The 20,488-nt window shown below is 48.1% G+C and overlaps 1 protein-coding gene and 1 long non-coding RNA gene across 10 annotated transcripts in view; one reads left to right on the top strand and one right to left on the bottom strand.

The window, feature by feature from the left end:
- pard3aa (par-3 family cell polarity regulator alpha, a) overlaps positions 1 to 20,488 on the bottom strand; it is a 1,126,646-nt gene that overhangs the window by 596,404 nt on the left and 509,754 nt on the right. The gene's annotated exons all lie outside the window — the stretch shown is intronic.
- Positions 1 to 20,488, top strand: part of LOC140424843 (uncharacterized) — a 98,936-nt gene that overhangs the window by 54,303 nt on the left and 24,145 nt on the right. The window contains exon 1 of one of the 4 annotated variants that reach the window (XR_011947705.1): positions 4,146 to 4,201. The exons of the other annotated variants lie outside the window; for them this stretch is intronic. This is a non-coding gene — a long non-coding RNA (uncharacterized lncRNA). Of the gene's footprint in view, positions 1 to 4,145; positions 4,202 to 20,488 lie in introns of those variants that run through there. 4 annotated transcript variants of the gene reach the window in all.

The following is a 20,488-nucleotide window of genomic DNA, read 5'->3' as shown; positions in this document are numbered from 1 at the left end:
AATTGGGACGGGCAGCTTTCACACTCAAAACGCAATGAGGGGTTCCGTTGGCTAATCTGATTAGTCCACAAGGAGGTCCCAACTTCAGTCCTGAATCTCTCCTGTGGTGCTGTAACATTATAATTGGCCTCAGCGACGGACATCCGGTAGCGGCCATGACCTGCTAGGTCACGTGAACGGCAGCTCCCGCCGGGAGAGGACCAGGAGCGGAGCCGGCAGACGCGCGAACCCAGGGAAGAAGGTCAAGAAGGTCGGGGAGGACAAAATGGTGGCTGGAGAAGATCGGTAGGTGTGGGCCCAGTGGACCAGAGAACAACAGGAGCTCCTTAAAAACTGCTTCATGGAGCTGAAAACGGAGATGCTGGCCTCCATGGAAAGAATTGTGATGACCCAGAAGGCGCAGGAGAAGGAGATCAAGGAGATGAGGAGGAAGGTGGCGGAGAATGAGGACGAGATCCTGGGCCTGGCGGTGAAAGTGGAGGCGCACGAGGCGCTCCATAAGAGATGGCAGGAGAGGCTGGATGGCCTTGAGTGCAGGTCTCGGAGCCACAATCTGCGGATCCTGGGCCTTCCCGAAGGAGCGGAGGGGGCGGTCGCGAGCACATATGTGGCCACAATGCTGGGGGCGCGGGGGCCTTCCCGCGGCCCGTGGAGCTGGATGGGGCGCACAGGGTTCTCGCCAGAAAGCCACGGGTAAACGCGCCACTGAGGGCGATGGTGATACGGTTTCAGCGCTTGGCAGCCTGGGAGCGAGTCCTGCGGTGGGCAAAGAAAGAGCGGAGCAGTAAATGGGAGAATGGCGAGATCCGAATTTACCAGGACCTGGGAGCTGAGCTGGCGAGGAGGCGTGCAGGTTTTAACCGGGCGAAGGCGGTCCTCCGCAGCAAAGGGGTGAAGTTTGGGCTCCTGCACCCGGCGAGACTGTGGGTAACATACCAGGACAGGCACCACTATTTTGATACCCCAGACGAGGCGTGGTCGTTCATCAGGCAGGAGAAGCTGGACCTGAACTAAGGGACTGTTGTATGGGGGTGAAATATGCAGGTGGGGAGGGACCGAGGGGAGGACGGCGGGTAAAGCATAAGTTTATGGGCATGTCTGCCCTAGTTTGTTTGGGGGTTTTGTTTTCCAGGTGTTTTGTTTTCCAGGTGTTCGGTGCTAGGGGGCAGGAAACGCCCGGGACGGGCTGTCCGGCGCACGGGGAGGTCCCAGATGGCGCTTGCCCCTCTACCCTGCGGGGGAGGGGGTAGGGTGACCCGAAGGAGGCAACAAGTTAAGGGTTGGATGGTTGGAGGAGTAGGTGGGTGGGGTGCCCAGGTTGCCATAGGCTTCTTTTGGTGGAGAAGCTGGAGTTCAGTTTGCTCTAGGCAATGAAACTCTATGCGTTCAGCTCCCCCCCCCCAGATGCATTTCCTCTACTTTGCATGGTCTTGGGCCAGAGATTCCCTGATGTTGGTAGAGATGTTGCATCTTTGCAAGGGGGCCATGTACAAGAGTCGGTGCTGCTCTCTGCTCTTTCCAAGTGCCTGTGCAGACTCGATGGGCCGAATGGCCTCCTTCTGCATTGTAAATTCTATGATAAAGGCGGGAGCAGCTGGGTCAGCATGGGTGAGCTGACTCACGTAAGCACAATGGGTGGGAAACCAGAGCTAAGTGGATGCTTTGTGGGGGGGGGGGGGGGGGGGGTGGCTGGCTCTGCCGAACTGCAGTTATTACTGGGCGGCCAATGTGGCTATGATCAGGAAATGGATGATGGAGGAGGGGGCGGCGTGTAGAGGCACCAGTCTAGGGGCACATGTTACGGCGGCACTGAGGATCATGGGGCCGTGCAGGAGACACAGGAGAGAGGAGGGGGCCTCGGTGTGGACCCTGATACGGAATAACCACAGATTTGCTCCGGGTAGGTTGGATGGGGTGTACCAAGGTTGGTACAGGGCAGGTATTAGGAGGATGGGGGAGCTGTTTATAGACGGGGTCTTCCCCAACATGCAGGCGCTGGAGGAGAGGTTCAGCCTGCCCCCGGGGAATGCGTTCAGGTACCTTCAGATTCGGGACTTCCTTAGAAAACAGGTGGGGACATTCCGCGGCTGCCCCCACGTAGGATCCAGGATAGGGTGGTGCCTGGCATCTGGGTAGGGATGGGGAAGGTGTCGGACATATATCAGGAGCTGCAGGAGATAGAGGAAGCCTCAGTGGGGGAGTTGAAGGATAAGTGGGAGGAGGAGCTGGGCGAGGAGCTGGATGAGGGCCTGTGGGCCGATGCCCTGGGCAGGGTGAACTCCTCCTCATCATGTGCCAGGCTCGGATTAATCCAGTTTAAGGTGGTGCATCGGGCGCGTATAACGGCGGCAACAATGAGTAGGTTTTTTGGGGAGGAGGACAGGTGCCCGAGATATGCGGGGAGTCCGGCGAACCATGCCCATATGTTTGTGGGGGGGGGGGGGGTTCAGGTGGGGGGGTTACTGTTGATATAATGTGAGTTGGGCATGGAGGCCAAGCCCACCTTGTTGTTTTAAAAAAAAAAAAAATTCTGTTGTGCAAGTAGTTTCATTGTAAGCTTTGGGCTATGTTTATTGTTATTTTCTATTACAATCTGTATTTCTATTTTTGTTATGTAAAAACACTCATTGAAAAACTTTAATAAAACATTTATAATTGGCCTCAGCATTCTATTAAGGAAGAGGAAAATTTCTGCAACCAATCTCAATCCCGTCCATCCTACTGGAAATGTACACGGTCACCGAGTGGGGACAAAATAGATTAGATTATTCCCCACAGTGGATAAACTATTATCACTTAGTCTTGACTTGTTACTTAGGCCATGGCACCCAAGAGCAAACTGCACCCCAGCAAAAGAAATGTATTTAGGATAAGAGACAGAGAAAGGTTGAACAGGATAAAAGGACAATACTTTACATTTAACACAGGCTCCTCACTTTATTGTTCCACTGCAAGTTTGCTCTAATGCTGGTAACAGATTAGACATTCTGGTTATAACGAAAGAATGAGCAAGGCAGCTAACTTGGATTTTCGGCAAATCCACCACACAGATGCAAGTTCATCAATCCTATACTTGTAGTTATCATGCTCCAGCTGTTCCAAAATGCAAATCACTTATTGCAATGGCACAACTGAGGCCATACAATAGAATAGTCTGAACCTGGAAAGCTGCCACTTGTGATCCACCATATCACACAGCCATAGCAACGCCCATGTGTCCTACACGAGCCACAAGTGCAAACAGTAACAAGTAGGTTTTATAAGATTCATGTTATATTTATATACGTTAAACAAAATTCAGTAAGATAAAGTGTAAGTTTCAATAGTGTCAGTACATTAGAAACAGGATCTTTGATCGGAAGGTCATGGTGTAGATTTAGTTTGGGCAGAGCCAAGAAACTGTTTTTGAAACTATGTGCGGTGGCTGGCGGCACCTTTACCATTGGCCACTTGGAACCTCACTAATTATGCACAGGCAAGCTCCCCTGACTCGGTGGCTGACAGTTGATTCAACTGCCCGCCAACAGCTGGCACCATATTTATATACCAGTCCAGCACACTCGTATCACTCTCTCCAGCCCAGCCTGCCTTCACCAGACTGTGCAGCAACCCAGAGGCACAAGGCCCACAACCTGAAAAAGAAGTCTATTCCTTGATGCAACCACTCTCTACCTGAGCCCATTACTTGCAGGGTGTCCATGGCCCACATGGACCTCTACCCACCGCATGTGGGTATCTCGCTGACTCCCTTGCTTGTGAGCTTTTCATGCAGCCTCATCAGGGTTCAGCTTCCCTCCCCTCTGCCTTCCATTGTTCACCTTCTTCATCCACCTCCTTGCCCTTATGCCTGCCATTGAGAGCCTTGGCATGGAGATGGGGGCAGGAATTGGTCTGCCCAGGCAGAGTGGTGTGCAGCACATCAGGAACAGCACAAAAAGACCTTGTTCCACTCACCTCAGTGTCTCTTGCGAACTGAGAATGGCCTTGTGCACACCACTCTTTATTAATCGACAGATGAACAAAGACAAACATGGGCTCACCTCAGGCAGAGACAAGAAAATTTACAATGAGGGATAAGGAACTGGAAGAGAAAGTAAATAAATACATTGTTTCGATCTTCACAGGGGAAGATATAAAAGATCTTCCAGGAATACTGGACAAATCGATGAACTATAAAGAAGAGAGGAACATAAATAAATTGGTAATTGTAAAAAAAAAAAAGTACTAGAGAAATTAATGGGATTCAAAGTTCATAAATCCTATGACCTGATGACGTTTCTCCCAGAGTGTTGAAAGAGGTGGCTGTACAGGTTGTGGATGCATTGGTGGCCACCGTCCAAAATTATTTGAATGTTTCCTGCAGATTGGAAGGTGGCAAAGGTAACCCGACTATTTCAGGAGGGAGAGAGAAAACATGGAACTAGAGACCTGTTAGCCTGACATCAGCAGTATGGAAAATGCTCAAATCTATTATAAAGGATGTGCTAACTGAACACTTAGAAAATAATGGTAGGATTGGGCAAGACAGCATGGTTTCAGGAAAGAAATATGATGTTTAATAAACCTGTTGGGAGTTTTTTGAAGATGTAACTAGCAGAATAGATCAGGACTAATAAGTGATTGTGGTATACTTAGATATGGCTTTCAACAAGGTCCTATACAGGTTAGTAAACAAAATTAGAGAACTTGGGATTGGGGTAATATACTCGTATGGACTGAGAATTGATTAACGGACAAAAAACAGAGTAGGAATAAATAGGTCATTCTCAGGTTGGCAGGCTGTGACCAATAGGGTACTACATGGATCAGTACTTGGGTCCAAACTATTCACAATCTATATAAATGAAGTGGGGATCAAATGTAATATTTCCAAGTTTGCTGCAGACACAAAACTAGGTGGGAATGAGAGTTATGAGGAGAGGCAAAGAGGCTTTGAAGGGAATTGGATATGCTAAGTGAGTGGGCAAGAACATGGTAGGTGGAATATAATGTGGAAAATTGTGAAATTATCCACAGTAGCACAGTGGTTAACACTGTTGCTTCACAGCGCCAGGGTCTCGGGTTCGATTCCCCGCTGGGTCACTGATTGTGCAGAGTCTGCACTTTCTCCCCGTGTCTGCGTGGGTTTCCTTCGGGTGCTCCGGGTTCCTCCCACAAGTCCTGAAAGAAGTGCTTGTTAGGCGAATTGGACATTCTGAATTCTCCCTATGTGTAGTCGAACAGGCGCCAGAGACTAGGGGATTTCAACAGTAACTTCATTGCAGTGTTATTGTAAGCCTACTTGTGATACTATTAAAGATTGTATCAGATATTTAAAAAGATTATTACTACATTGATAGGAAAAGCAGGAATTCAAAGTGTTTCTTAAATCGTGAGTGATTGGGAAGTGTTGTTCACTGAAAGCTAACATGCAGAAGCAGCAATAAATTAGAAAAACGAATGGTCTATCGGCCTTTATTGCAAGAGGATTTGAATAAAGGAGTAAAGAAGTCTTTTTGCAATTGTACAGAATCTTGGTGAGATTGCACCTGAGTATTGTGCACAGCAGTGGGCTCCTTCCCAAAGAAGGACATGCTTACCATAGAGAGAGTGCAATGAAGGTTCGCCAGAGTGATCCCTGGATTGGCAGGATTGCCCAATGAGGAGAAATTGAGGCGCCTGACCTTTATTCTTCAGAACAGCGTGTGATCTCTTTGAAACATAAAAACTTTGAAGGTGGCTCGACAGGTTAGATGTAAAAGGATGGTACCCCTGGCTGTGGGTAGAACCAGGCGGCAGCGTATCAGAATACGAGGTAGGCCATTTAGGTCGGCAAATGAGGAGAAATGTCTTCACTCAGAGAATTCTCTACCCCAGAGTGCCGTGGAGGATCAGCCATCGAGTATGTTCAAGACGGAGATTGTTAGATTTCTAGATGGTGAAGACAACAAGCGATATGGGGATAGTGTGGGAAAATTGTGTTGAGATAGAAGATCAACCATGTTGAGCAGGTTTGAGGGGCTGAATAGTCTACCCCTGTTCCTATTTCCTTTGTTTCACAAAAGATCACTGTGATGATTTTTTAACACATGCCAGAATGCTTCAAGTAAATGTGTTCTCGCGTAGTATTGATGTTTATAATAATGAAATTGTTCATACTTCCATTTCTGACAGGAATGAATTCTTACTCATGATAATTAATAGAAAAATAACAATGCTGAAAAGAGAAACATGCTACCAAAGCTTTTCATCTTGCACTCATTGGGACAAACACAAGAATACCAAATTTACACTACTGTAGAAGGCTGCTGATTGGTTTGCAAGTCGACTCTGAGATGGTATCATGGATAGAAATGATAGAAACATAGAAAATAGGAGTAGGCTATTTGGCCCTCCGTGCCTACTCCGCCACTCAACATGATGATGGCTGATCCTCTACCTCAACGCCATCCTCCCACACTTTTCCCATACCGCCCGACACCCTCAAGAGTCTAGAAATCTATTTCCTTCTTAAATATATTCAGTGACTTGGCCTCCACAGCCTTCTGTGGTAGAGAGTTCCACAGGTTCACCACCCTCTGAGTGAAGACATTTCTCCTAATCTCAGTCTTGAATGGCCCAATTGAGACTGTGACCCCTTGTTCTAGATCCCCCCAACCCCAGGAAACAAGAGTGTTGCATCCAGTCTGTCCAGCCCTGTCAGAATTTTAAACATTTCGAACAGATCGGCTCTCATTCTTCGAAATCAAATACAGGCCCAGTCAAACTCAATCTATCCTTATCCTATCATCCCAGAAATTAGTATGGTGAACCTTCGCTTCATTTCCTCCATGGCAAGCATAACTCTACACACTACACCCAGGCCCCTATGCAGCTGCAGCAATATATCCTTCCTCTGTACTCAAGTCCTCTTGCAATGAAGGCCAACATACCATTTATCTTCCTAACTGCTTGCTGTACCTGCATGCTTTCTTTCAGTGACTGCTTTGCTAGGATACCCTAGCACATCTTTGTACGTCAACATTTCCCAGTCTATCACCATTTAAATAATACTCAACCATTTTGTTTCTCCATCTGAAGTGGATAACTTCATATTTATCCACATTATACTGCATCGGCCATGCATTTACCCACCCACTCAACTTGTCTAAATCACCTTGAAGCCTTTTAACATCCTCCTGACCACTCACATCCCCACCAAGTTTCTTGTCATCCGCAAATTTGGAAATATTACTTTTGGTTCCCTCATCCAAATAATTGATGGGCATTGTCAATAGCTGGGGCCCAAGCTCTGATCCCTGTGGGACCCCATTAATCACTGCCTGCCTACTCTGTTTCCTGACTGCTAGCACATCCTCAATCCATTACCACGAATGACATGTGCTTCAATTTTGCACACTAACACCTTATGTGGGACTTCATCAAACGTTTTCTGAAAATCAAAATACACCACATCCAATGGTTCTTTCTTATCCATTCTACTAATTACATCCTCAAAAATATCCAGTACGTTTGTTAAACACAATTTCCCCTTCATAAATCTATGTCAACTTTGTCTAATACCATTGATATTTTTAAGACTCATATTATCACATCCTTAGTAATCAACTCGAACATTTTCCCTACTACTAATGTTCAACTGAATGGTCTGTAATTCCCTACTTTCAAAAGGAAATTGGAAGGGCACATGTGGGAAATAAACTTGCAGGACTGACCGGATTGTTCTACAGAGAGCTGGCATGCGCTTGATGGACTAAATGGCAGCCTTCTGTGCAATACTGGCACGATGCCTCTACAACAGGGATGACTTGAAAATGGGATTCTTCTGGATGAGTGATACAGAACATCCCAACTCTAATTGTGTTTGTGTTACAAAACCTTGACCAATGAAGCAATGAAGCTCTCTGAGCTTAAACACCATTTTGAATGCAAACACAAGGAATACATTGGAAAGCCCTCTCAGCTTTTTGAGAACAAATACCAAGAACTGATCAACAATAATACTACGCGTTTGATTGCTACTGGTGCGAGAAAAATCTCATGCAACAGGCTACATACAAGGTTTCATCACTAGTAGCAAAGACTGGGAAAGATTGCACTCGCAGAAAACTTGATCAAGTTGTCACAACCTCAGAAGAGACGAGTAACCATTTTTTCCAGGTATTTACTCATAATTGAAGCCACAAGGTTTACCTTTTACAACAAAATAATTTCACTCCACAAAAATCACAGAACATGAATATGAAGAACTACCCTCTATCTTAACAGTCAGGCAGATTAAATATATCAAAAGTATAATGAACGCAATTACTTCGACTCTGATTGAACTTCTCAACTCGGATTTCCTTCTACACAAATGGAAGTTAACCATTTGGTCTGAATACTGCTTTGAAGATTCACATAAGGATTGACATTTCTGGGGCCTTCTGCTTATTTCCATTAAGATTGTCTCTTCAAATCTCCTCCAAACATCCCACAGTTGCTGTCTCCCAGTTCAACTCCGGCTTGGCTTACGTACCCACCTGGAATCAGAACCCTCCCGGGCCTTATGCTCTTTAATCCTGGAGTTGTGCATCTAGAAATTCTCAGTTTGGCTATCCTGGAAGTGCAAACTCACTGCTAATAGAGAACCATACACAGGCATCTTTTCTCTCTCATGCAGCTTGGTCACATGATCATTTACTGGAAGCGGGTTGTTATACATAAGAACTCATCTTCCAGGGAAGCTGACTGTTTAAAGGGACCACTACCCTAGTATAAGATATAGAGCCTTCCCCAGAAGAACATGGGTCAACACAAAGTCTACAAAGAACAAAGAAATGTACGGCACAGGAACAGGCCCTTCGGCCCTCCAAGCACGTGCCGACCATGCTGCCCGACTAAACTACAATCTTCTACACTTCCTGGGTCCGTATCCCTCTATTCCCATCCTATTCATGTATTTGTCAAGATGCCCCTTAAATGTCCCTATCGTCCCTGCTTCCACCACCTTCTCCGGTAGCGAGTTCCAGGCACCCACTACCCTCTGCGTAAAAAACTTGCCTCGTACATCTACTTTAAACCTTGCCCCTCTCACCTGAAACCTTTGCCCCCTAGTAATTGACCCGTCTACCCTGGGGAAAAGCTTCTGACTATCCACTCTGTCTATGCCCCTCATAATTTTGTAGACCTCTATCAGGTCGTCCCTCAACCTCCATCGTTCCAGTGAGAACAAACCGAGTTTATTCAACCGCTCCTCATAGCTAATGCCCTCCATACCAGGCAACATTCTGGTAAATCTCTTCTGCACCCTCTCTAAAGCCTCCACATCCTTCTGGTAGTGTGGCAACCAGAATTGAACACTATACTCCAAGTCTGGCCGAACTAAGGTTCTATACAGCTGTAACATGACCTGCCAATTCTTATACTCATTGCCCCGGCCAATGAAGGCAAGCATGCCATATGCCTTCTTGACCACCTTCTCCACCTGTGTTGCCCCTTTCAGTGACCTATGGACCTGTACTCCTAGATCTCTCTGACTTTCAATACTCTTGAGGGTTCTACCATTCACTGTATATTCCCTACCTGCATTAGACCTCCCAAAATGCATTACCTCACATTTGTCCGGATTAAACTCCATCTGCCATCTCTCCGCCCAAGTCTCCAAACAATCTAAATCCTGCTGTATCCTCTGACAGTCCTCATCGCTATCCGCAATTCCACTAACCTTTGTGTCGTCTGCAAACTTACTAATCAGACCAGTTACATTTTCCTCCAAATCATTTATATGTACTACAAACAGCAAAGGTCCCAGCACTGATCCCTGCGGAACACCACTGGTCACAGCCCTCCAATTAGAAAAGCATCCTTCCATTGCTGCTCTCTGCCTTCTATGACCTAGCCAGTTCTGTATCCACCTTCCCAGCTCACCCCTGATTCCGTGTGACTTCACCTTTTGTACTAGTCTACCACGAGGGACCTTGTCAAAGGCCTTACTGAAGTCCATATACACAACATCCACTGCCCTACCTGCATCAATCATCTTTGTGACCTCCGCGAAAAACTCTATCATGTTAGTGAGACACAACCTTCCCTTCACAAAACCAGGCTGCCTCTCACTAATACGTCCATTTGCTTCCAAATGGGAGTAGATCCTGTCTCGAAGAATTCTCTCCAGTAATTTCCCTACCACTGAAGTAAGGCTCACCGGCCTGTAGTTCCCTGGATTATCCTTGCTACCCTTCTTAAACAGAGGAACAACATTGGCTATTCTCCAGTCCTCCGGGACATCACCTGAAGACAGTGAGGATCCAAAGATTTCTGTCAAGGCCTCAGCAATTTCCTCTCCAGCCTCCTTCAGTATTCTGGGGTAGATCCCATCCCTGGGGACTTATCTACCTTAATATATTTTAAGACGCCCAACACTTCGTTTTTTTGGATCTCAATGTGACCCAGGCTATCTACACACCCTTCTCCAGACTCAACATCTACCAATTCCTTCTCTTTGGTGAATACTGATGCAAAGTATTCATTTAGTACCTCGCCCATTTCCTCTGGCTCCACACATAGATTCCCTTGCCTATCCTTCAGTGGGCCAACCCTTTCCCTGGCTACCCTCTTGGGATTTTCCTTAAAATACTACAGAAATGCTGGAAAACACCATGCTTGGGGAAAAGACAAGGAATGCCATTGATAAGGTCTTCCCATTTGAATGCTGCTGTTCATCATTAAATAACATTTATGGCTACAAATGTGAAATATCAGCTGTTTAGCATCCTACGTCAAAGCCAGTACTTCTCGCTCCAAATTGGAGGATCCACCTCTATAGTGAGTGATGACAGGTATGAATGTTCAGGGAAAGGACATGATGAATTTTTGTTCTGCCGCTGTCTGCTTACAATCCAAATAGATTGAGCTATTTTTGGGATATTGAATAATGTTATTGGGAAAAATAAAGTGGACTGGACACAATGTGCTGGTTTTTTATTTTTTACTGACGGTGCTTCAGCAATGACTGGCTAGCTGAAGGGCCTACTTGCATGTGTCCAAGCAGTTAAGCCACTAGCAGCAGCAACAGGGTCTGAATTGAAGCGATCAATATCCACCTCTTTTGATGGTAGCTTGGCAATCCTCTGGAACTTGCATCAGATAGGTTACTGAAGCTGGCATCGAGCAAGAAGTTTGTTGGACCTTTGGCTTGACGAGCCGCCCGCGTATCCTGAATTAGCCAACTCAACTCCGATACACTTACTGACATTCACAACAATATACAGCTGCGAGATTGGATTTCTGACACTCATGGAGCTGAAAACAAAGAGGCATCTGCTGAACATGGAGCCAGATATGAGACGGAATGTCTCCAGCTTGGAATCAGGTATCACCCTATTAGTATATTTGATTAAAAACAATATCATTATTCCCATTAATTCTGATGAGCGTTTTGGCAGTGGTAACAGAAATCTGATGAGGTAGGACAAGTAGGTGCTCCACGGGCTTCTTGTCCCACTTAAGTGGTCAGCAGAATTAAAAGTTTGGGAACTACTGCCCAATACCAAGTTCAACCACTTGTTCACTATCCCACTTTCCGTCCCCACAAAACCCAATGTGGAAAACACATTAACACACGTGGCTTTCATGGCAATTCTAATGATGGACCTTCGCCACTAAATTTAGAAAAACAAATCTGCACCACTTAATAGCTATGCTGGCAAATCTATTCATCAATGTATATTTAATGCAATCAAACAAACTAACTGATTCTTCAAGCTAATTATAATCAAATTCATCATCACCCGTACAATTATACACTGCTTCCACACACATCCAACTGACCGGCTCAAAAGCAGAATTACCAGGCTGGAGAACAAGGCTGCTCACACTTTTGACATTGGTATCAGTCCTAAGATAGATGGGCATAATGATGTTTTTGGAAGGGTGCGGTGTTGGTGGTGGTTTTTTTTGGGGGGGGGGGTTGGACGCTGCAGTGAGAAAAAATTGAACAGATTAAATTCTGGTCTCCTTCACCCCTCCCTTGATATCATCTTGATCTCCTCCTGAAGTCTCCGCCTTCACAGAATCCACTCTTTAGACAATGGGAGCCATGGAATGAATTGGAAAATTTCTCCCCTGTACCATCAAGAAACAGCTGAGTACATTGGATACCACAAAGGTATCCAATGCCAGAGCAACTTGTGTTCCAGAACTAGCTGCACCTTTAGCCAAGCTCTTCCAGTACAGCTACAACCCAGACACCTACCCGACAGCGCGGCAAGTTACCCAGGCATGCCCAGTCCACAAAAAAAGTTACAAATCCAATCCTACCAATTCCCATTGCAGCAACCTACTCTCAATCATCATCCAAGTGATGGAAAGTGTGGTTGGCAGTGCTATCAAGCAGCACCTATTCAACATAAAAGGTAAAGGCAAAGTCGCATGGTCTCAGATGACCATAGGCTGCTTTCCCCTTTGACAGGGAGAGCTGACTGGCGGTGATGTAACCCGAGGATCACCTCACCTCAGGTGAGGGGCAAGGTTGAGAAGACGAGGATTCATATTCAACATAAGAACGTAAGAATATGTAGCAGGAGGAGGCTATTTGGCCCTAAAAGCTTATTCGGCTTTCCCTATACACACAGGACTTTGTGGCAAATTTTGGCCCCAACTCCATCTACAAGTTTGCTGATGGCACGACTGTAGTGGGTAGGATCTCAAACAATGCTGAATCAGAGATCAGGAAGGAGAGAACACCTAATGCCGTGGAGTAACAACAATAATCGCTCCCTCAGTGTCAGCAAAACTAAGGAGTTGGTCATCGACTTCAGCAAGTGAAGTATCGTACACACCCCTGTCTGCATCAATGGTGCCGCGGTGGAGATGGTTGACAGCTTCAAATTCCTAGGTGTGCACATCACCGACAATCTGTCCTGGTCCACCCAAGTCAATGCTACGACCAAGAAAGCACAATAGCACCTATACTTCCTCAGGAAACTAAGGGAATTTGGCATGTCCACATTGACTCCTACCAATTTTTACAGATGCACTGCAGAAAGCATCCCATCTTGTGGACTTCCGGTTGCGGCTATGCCTAGGTAGGTCGCACGTTCGGCAGCTCCCACCGGGAACGGACTTTTGGGCTCTTCAGAGGGGCCCCAACGGCAATTGTTCGACAGCTTCCAGTGTGGGAAGGTGACAGCAAGGTCCCCCCCGACATTATATGGATTGGACCAGGAGTGGAGCGGCTAAAAAAGTGATCCTGGTGCAGCGAAAAGCGCGAGGAAGGAAAAGCAAGATGGCGGCGGGTGGAGACCAAGCAGCGTGGGTGCAGTGGTCGGAGGAGCAGCAGGAGTTTCTTAAACGCTGCTTTGAGGGGCTGAAGAAAGAAATGCTGGCGCCAATGAGGGCGGCGATTGAGAAGCTTGTGGAGACCCAGAAGGCCTAAGGGGTGGCGATCCGGGAGGTGCGGCAAAAAGCTTCGGAGAACGAGGACGAGATCTGGGCCTGGTGGTGAAGATGGAGGCGCACGAGGCGCTGCACAAGAGGTGGGCGGAAAAATTTGAGGACCTGGAGAATAGGTCGAGGAGGAAGAATCTTCGGATTCTGGGTCTCCCTGAAGGAGTGGAGGGGCCCGATGCCGGGGCATATATGAGCACGATGCTCAATTCGCTGATGGGCACGGGAGCTTTCCCGAGGCCCCTGGAGCTGGATGGGGCTCATCGGGTCCTGGCAAGGAAACCCAAAGCCAACGAGCCGCCAAGGGCTGTAGTGGTGAGGTTCCACCGCTTTGTGGACAGAGAGTGTGTCCTGAGATGGGCCAAAAAAGAGCGGAGCAGCAGGTGGGAGAACACGGAGATCCGAATTTATCAGGACTGGAGTGCGGAGGTGGCCAAGAAGAGGGCTGGTTTCAACCGGGCTAAGACGGTGCTCCATCGGAAGGGGGTGAGGTTCGGGATGCTGCAGCCAGCGCGATTGTGGGTCACGTTCCAAGATCGGCACCACTATTTTGAAATGCCTGATGAGGCATGGAATTTTATCCAGGCTGAAAAGTTGGACTCAATTGAGGGTTTGTCGTGGGGGGGATGTTTACTGTGTTTACCGTGTTTGGGGAATGTTCTTTTTGTTTGGGTGCTGGGTGGGGATGGGTGAATGGATTTGATGTGGGGGCTGTGGGAGAGTGTGAGCGTTGGTGTTGGAGGGGCAGGGCCCCACGGAGGAAGAGGGGGGGGTGGAGGCCAGGGGATGGGGAGTTGGGGTAAGGCTACAAAAAGGAGCTGCGCCAGAGGGGGCGGGGCCGGCTCAGGAAAGCGCGGGCTTTTTCCCACGTTAGGGAAGGATGGGGGCGGGGCCGGGAGGGGAAGGGCGGTGCTGGAGAGGAGTGCACACTGACTGCCAAGGGGTGGGGGGATTCTCACACTGGGTGGTCGATGGAATGGCGGGAGGCGCCGGGGTCAGCAGAAGTCAGCTGACTTATGGGAGTGTCATGGGGGGAGCAAAATGGCTAGATGAGGATCTAGCGGGGGGAGGGGGGGGACTGGGTCGCTGCTGCATTGGCCAGAAGTGAGCTGGAAGTAGGAGAGGTAGTCGGGGCAGGGGTCCGCCGCCTGGGGGACTGGAGGGTGCGGGAGGCGCGGGCACATGGCTGGCCTAGAAAAGGAGATGGCTAGTCGGCGGCAGCGGCGGCGGGGGGGGGGGGGGGGGGGGGGGGGCGTTGAGCCGTTGGCCATGGCACTGAGGGAGTCCAGGAAATGGAGGGGACTGGTCCGGGTGTCGTTGTATGCCGATGACCTGTTGTTGTATGTGGCGGATCCAGTGGAGGGGATGGCGGAGGTCATGCGGATCCTGAGGGAGTTTGGGGACTTTTCGGGGTATAAACTCAACGTAGGGAAGAGTGAGCTCTTTGTGGTGCATTCAGGGGACCAGGGAAGGGGGATAGACGAGCTACCGCTGAAGAGGGCGGAAAGGAGCTTTCAGTACCTAGGTATCCAAGTAGCTAGGAGTTAGGGGGCCCTGCACAAACTCAATTTGACGCAGTTGGTGGAGCAGATGGAGGAGGATTTTAAAAGATGGGATATGCGGCCACTCTCACTAGTGGGTAGGGTGCAGTCGGTCAAAATGACGGTCCTCCCGAGGTTTCTCTTTGCGTTCCAGTGCCTTCCCATTATGATCCCCAAGGCCTTTTTCAAACGGGTAAGCAGGAGCATCATGGGATTTGTGTGGGTGAATAAGACCCCGAGGGTGAAGAGGGTGTTTCTGCAGCGTAGCAGGGACAGGGGGGCTGGCGCTGCCGAATTTGTGTGGCTATTATTGGGCAGCCAATGTGGCGATGATCCGTAAGTGGGTAATGGAGGGAGAGGGGGCGGCGTGAAAGAGGCTTGAGATAGCGTCCTGTGTGGGCACGAGCCTGAGGGTGCTGGTGACGGCACCACTGCCGCTCTCGCCGACAAGGTAAACCACGAGTCTGGTGGTGGCGGCGACGCTGAAGATCTGGGGGCAGTGGAGGCGACACAGGGGCGAGGTGGGAGCCTCGGTTTGGTCCCCGATTCGGGAGAATCATCGGTTCGTCCCGGGAGGATGGATGGGGGGTTTCGGCGCTGGCATCGGGCAGGGATTAGAAGAATGGGGGACCTGTTCATCGATGGGACGTTTGCGAGCCTAGGGGCGCTGGAGGAGAGGTATGGGCTACCCCCAGGAAACGCTTTCAGGTACGTGCAAGTGAGGGCGTTTGCGAGGCAGCAGGTGAGGGAATTCCCGCTGCTTCCGGCATGTGGGATTCAGGACAGGGTGATTTCGGGTATATGGGTTGGAGAAGGCAAGATTTTGGCGATTTACCAGGAGCTGAAAGAAGAGGAGGAGTTAAAGGGCAAGTGGGAGGAGGAGCTTGGGGAGGAGATAGATGAGGGTCTGTGGGCTGATGCCCTGAGTAGGGTTAATTTTTCCTCCTCTTGCGCCAGGCTCAACCTAATACAGTTCAAAGTTACTCACAGAGTGCATATGACAGGGGCAAGGTTGAGTAGGTTCTTTGGGGTGGAGGACAGATGTGGGAGGTGTTCGTGGAGCCCGGCAAATCACGTCCATATGTTCTGGTCGTGCCCGGCGCTGGATGGGTTTTGAAGGGGTTTTGCGAGGACTATGTCCAAAGTGGTGAATGCCCAGGTCAAGCCGAGCTGGGGATTGGCGTTATTTGGGGTATCGGACGAGCCAGGAGAGCAGGAGGCGAAAGAGGCCGGTATTCTGGCCTTTGCGTCCCTGGTAGTCCGGCGGAGGATTTCGCTACTATGGAAAGATGCGAAGCCCCCTAGTGTGGAAGCTTGGATCAATGACATGGCAGGGTTCATCAAGCTGCAGGAGATAAAGTTTGCCTTGCGAGGGTCTGTGCAAGGGTTCTCCAGGCAGTGGCAACCGTTCCTAGACTATCTCGCGGAACGTTAGGAGGAGGAGGTCAGCAGCAGCAGCCCAAGGACAGGGGGGGGGGGGGGGAGAAAGAGGGGGGGGGGGGGTTCCTTTGGGGTGGCGTTTGGGTGAAGGTGGGGGGGTGTTTCCCTATTGGTGTTTTTAAATGTTATATGGGGGGTTATTGTATATGGGGGAAATCCAATGTATAATTTCTGATTGCTGTGTTCTTGTTTCTTTCTTTTTGTTGGGGTGGTGGGCTTTGTTGAAAATTTGTTGAATATTTGAATGAATATTTTTTTTTTTAAAAAGCATCCCATCTGGCTGCATCACAGCTTGGTATGGCAATTGCTCGGCCAAGACTTTGAGAAATTACCGAGTCATGAACACAGCTCAGTCCTTCATGCAAACCCGCCTCCCACCCATTGACTCTGTCTACACCACCCGCAGACCCCGCCCACTTGGGTTATTCACTCTTCCAACTTCTTCCATCGGACAGGAGATACAAAAGTTTGAGAACACGCACAAACAGATTCAAAAACAGCTTTTTCCCCCATTGTTACCAGACTCCTGAATGACCTTCTTATGGACTGAACTGATCTGTCCACGCATCTTCTCTACTGAGTAGCACTGCACTCCGTATGCTTCACCCGGTCTATTTATTTACATTGTGTATTTATTGTGTATTCAAAGTTTTCATGTATGGAGCGATCTGCCTGGACTGTATGCAGAACAATACTTTTGACTGCACCTTGGCAGTAAATCTAAATCAATTGCAACCATTTGGCCAATCCATGCTGTGCAGATCTGGTCAGTGATAAAATAATGCACAATTAGACATACTTTTGCATGTCTTTGACTATCATACATGCATAAATGAATGTAGCGAGCAACGAGGATGAATCCGGTTATATATGTCGCAAGGCAGTAATTTCACTGACTCAGAGAACATATACCCTCATCAATTTCAGACAGTCACCTTTTTTCAAAAATAAGATAGCTTTAATTGCATTGGCCCCGATTTAACCTGGATCAGGTACAGTGATGCAAACTACAGTGAGCTTATCTGTTCCCATAACAACTCACAACACATACAGTGACAGACAGTTTTATCTTCCTAGACGAGAATAAGTTTAACTTAATGAGGCCCGCAGACAGCCTGGAAAGACTCAGTTTTTTCAACTAATTTGATATTTTTAAAACCAAAATCTGTAAAGAATGGTTGTGATCAAGAGTTGGGCAGAATAAAGTCAGTGTTCTATTTGCCATCGGCTGGGTTGAATTCATTGCTACAGCTTTCTGTCTAAAATACTCATTTCATACTTCAAGCACATGCCATTTCTTTCTACCACAGCCCATCTATGAAGCTATGATATAAAATATTAATTTCTCAAAAGATTAAACATGCATAAATAACCTTAGAAGTATTTACTGCATAAAAATTTAAATGCCCGACGGAATTTCTTGCAAATTCCAGCTAGATTTTTCAAAACTGGGTTTTCGGGTGAGGCTGAAGATGGGAAATTAAGGATTGTATCAAATGCTCCATCTTCAGAAGAGGTAGCCGAGCATCCCTCAGTTTGTGGAAGAACACAAAAGCCACTGCAGTGCTGGAATCAAAGTATTGCAGAGACAGCAGATTCTCACCTGCAAGCTCCCAATTTAGTGAGGCTGTTTTTTTGTCAGGGATGGTTTTGATGACAAATAGGATCAGTTATGGAAGTTATCAATCTCGGGATCGATTTCAGCTGCAGTCCACGGAACACTGACTTGGATACATTCCACTTTGTTACTTGATTCCTTTCAGTTTGGAAGGTTTCATTGACTTTTTTTTTCTTGTTTACCTCCCGGACAGAAAGCTATTGTACTTGTCCAAGTGCTCCATTTATACTCATTTTCAGGTTTTCTGCTTTGTGGGCGACACCTTCGAATTTTCTTTCAATACATTTTTTCTTGAGTTGCAGAGCACCTGAAATTTTGGATATAATAACATCCAGAGACAGATTCGCAATGTGTGCAGCATGCAGAGACAGGGTATAATTTGAACAGGATATTCATTGAGGAGGAGTACACATACACAAAGTATCACATAGCTGCGTTGCCGGAGAACTGTGTCATGATATGCAGACATGCACATAATGAGATACAGACAGGCAGCTAATGAACACAGAGAACAGGACACAACCATTCAGCAGGCAGAACACTTGGGGGTGGTTTCCCACTATAAAAGGCACGAGGCACTCACACTCCGCCTCTTTCCACTGGGGTCATCTACAGAGTGAGTCAGGATGTATATATCACATAACGCCTCCAGCACGTGGCTAAGAGCTAGTCTGGTTCAGTCAGACAGAGTAATCACACTTAGGTTAGCAGAGAGTCGAACTCACAGAGAACTGTGCTAACTGTGTGACAGGTTCAATAAACCTCGGTCTGGAGTATCTTTCAGTTAAAAGCTGCATCCAGTTGCAGCCCGTGTTATCTCAGTGTGCTTAACAAAACTGCTATCCCTAGGTGGTTTACTTCAATCTGTTCCGTGACGACCAGCAAATATATCCCGGCCCCATGGAGAAGATCGAGGCTCCTCAACAGCTGCAGACCTCCAGCAATCTCAGTGCCAACTGGCGGACTTTCAAGCCAAGGTTTCTGCTGGACATCGAAGCCTCAGACCTCGAGAGTGCGTCTGATACAAAAAAGATCGCGCTTCTCCTCTCAACTGCGGGGGATCAAGCCATCCAACTCTTCAACTCGTTTAACTTCACCCAAGGCCAGGACAAGACAAAGTTTCAGACCATCCTGGACAAGTTTGATAGTCAGTGTGAAGTGGACACTAATGAAATCTTGGAACGCTATATATTCAAACAACGCCTACAAGGTAAAGATGAATCTTTCACCTCCCTCTTAACTAATCTCCGTCTACTCACGCTCTCCTGCAACTTTGATGATATGGTTGACATCATGATCAGAGACCAAATTGTTTTTGGCGCGCACTCTGATCCTCTGAGAGAGCAGCTTTCGCGATTGAAACATGTACTGTGCATGCCAAAAATCGGTATTCCCAATACAAATCGGCTGAAAATGAGAAACTTGCCTCCCACAAGGCAGAGAGTGTGCAGGCCATCGCCCGGATGCAGGGCCTCAGCATTGATCAAAGCGGCCATTGTGCTCGCTCTTCCCAGAGCCCCATGCATGCGCGATGCGAATGGGATAATGAAGCGGCCGATCACCACACTGTGTAGGTGCGAACATCTGCTGACCGCACTGCACACGTGCGACGACACACGGAGCGTAACAACATCACGATGTGCCCGAACAGCGGCACCGCCCACTTAAAGAAACACTGCCCTGCAAGAGGCAGGCGATGTTTAAATTGCGGAAAGCCTGGACACTATGCAGCCTTGTGCAGGTCTGCACCACCGGTCAAGGGCCAGCGCTCCCAATTCCAACGCAGGCACGTTCGGAGTGTACAACAAGGTTTACAGGATTCTGATCCTGGCAGTACAACGGATCCAGAGGACGATTGCCTGGAGTCCCCCTACCGTGTGGGCATCATTACCAGACGTGAACCTGCCTCACCGACATCATCACGAAGCCTCACTGTGTATTCTGCGGACGAATGGCGTGCCGTGATGCAAGTAAATCAATGTTCTGTCCAGTTCAAGCTGGACACAGGTGCTTCTGCCAATCTCCTTTCACAGGCAGATTTTAACCGCATCAAGAAGCCACCCAGCTCCTTCCAGCAGCCTACCAGCTCCTGGACTATAACGGCAATGTCATCACAGCACTGGGATCCTGCCATCTGCTCGTCTCCAACAGGAGCATTCACGCAAGGCTAAGGTTTTAAATCGTGAAGCCAGACAGGGCCTCCCTGCTCAGCGCACATGCATGCAAGCAGCTAAACCTTGTGCAGCGGGTCTACACAAAGACCTCCCCAACGTGGATCTTCAAGCCGGCATTGACGACATCCTCGCTCAGTACCCGGATGTGTTTGACGGGATGGGCACTCTGCCATATCGGTACACGATCCTGCTGCGGCATGATGCCACCCTGTGGTCCACGCACCACGCTGGGTCCCGGCTCCACTAAAGGAACGCCTGAAGGCACAGCTAAAGGATCTTCAGGACCAGGGCATTATTTCCAAAGTTAC

Source organism: Scyliorhinus torazame, chromosome 6 (genome assembly GCF_047496885.1).
Source record: "Scyliorhinus torazame isolate Kashiwa2021f chromosome 6, sScyTor2.1, whole genome shotgun sequence".
NCBI lineage: Eukaryota > Metazoa > Chordata > Chondrichthyes > Carcharhiniformes > Scyliorhinidae > Scyliorhinus > Scyliorhinus torazame.
The sequence above is the reverse complement of the archived record's forward strand: the minus strand, read 5'-3'. Positions and strand labels throughout refer to the sequence as shown.